The sequence below is a fragment of the Euprymna scolopes genome, chromosome 44, assembly GCF_053919585.1.
Source record: "Euprymna scolopes isolate OS-2025 chromosome 44, ASM5391958v1, whole genome shotgun sequence".
NCBI lineage: Eukaryota > Metazoa > Mollusca > Cephalopoda > Sepiida > Sepiolidae > Euprymna > Euprymna scolopes.
Window position 1 is genome coordinate 4,617,134 of NC_136525.1, and position 1,189 is coordinate 4,618,322.

Consider the following 1,189-nt stretch of genomic DNA (forward strand, 5'->3'; position numbering starts at 1 on the left):
CAGACATAATAGAAGGTTCCTAGCAATCTTGGGATTTGTACACAACTGGCCAACTAGTCGATGGTTTGCAACAAAAAAGGAAACCGGTTGCCATTAAACGGAAATTGAATCATGTCGTCTTTTCTAGGGCTACAATTTTATCGTCCCACCTTGTAATAATAACAACAACAATAACAAAATGACAATCATAATTATACAAATAATAAATAAATAAAAATAAATGAACACATTTAAAAATCCATAATCAAGTGCAACACTAACCCTATTCGGGTTTAACCGGCTTCCCCCGAAGGAGGAAGTTTCATGGGAATATAAAATTCGCAAGCGGTCCCCAGTCGCATGCAAATCCCTGTCAGGGGAGATGACGACATTGGGTTTTTGCAACCTTTTGCAGGGAGGTGTCGACGTCCTCCGACACACAGCGCCAGGAATTTCCAAATTGGTCACCCATTTTAATAATGACCAGACTCAACGTTGCTTAACTTCGGTGATCTGAGGGAAACCGGTGTGTCAACGTGATTATGCCGTATATACATAAAAAGTAAATAAACATAAATTAAAACTAGGTCATCTTCGATCACAAGGAAAATAAACAAAATTTTCGCTAAAATAACAAAGAAACTACAATAAATAGGTGCGTAAATAACTAAGAATCTGATTTGCTAACTAGCAAATCCAGTACCATGAGGATATATAAAAACACGAAGTAACAAGTTGACAAAGTGGGACCTATTAGATTGGAAACATCATCTTCTTCCCATTTACGTTTATATAATTTCCCATCAACTGAAAAACTGATGCGTTCCTCTAATCGATCGATTTTAAAGATATAATCGATCGATTTTGAAAATATCATCGATCGATTTTGAAAACATAATCTTGTTGTGTTCGTTTTTTTTATATATATATTTGTTTTGTTTTCGTAATTCTTATGTCAATCAACTAAAAAAAATTCGGGTTAAAGAAACGCGATTCTGTGACGGTGAAATTTTTTTTTTACAGATTTGTAATTCTGATCAAAAAAAAAAAATACTGAGATCTTCACATTGTCATTGCTGTATCAAAATAATAAAAAAAAAACCAACCGTTAAATAATCCAATTTAAAGCAAACACAGGCGAAACAAAAAAAAATTCCGTAACGAATTTCGGGAGTGTTTTATTGTGTACATGTCAACGAGTGAGATGATA

General features: G+C 34.0%; 1 pseudogene; it reads right to left on the reverse strand.

Moving 5' to 3' along the window:
* Window positions 1-413: 413 nt before the first annotated feature.
* On the reverse strand, window positions 414-532 carry LOC145268890 (5S ribosomal RNA; annotated as a pseudogene).
* Window positions 533-1,189: the final 657 nt, after the last annotated feature.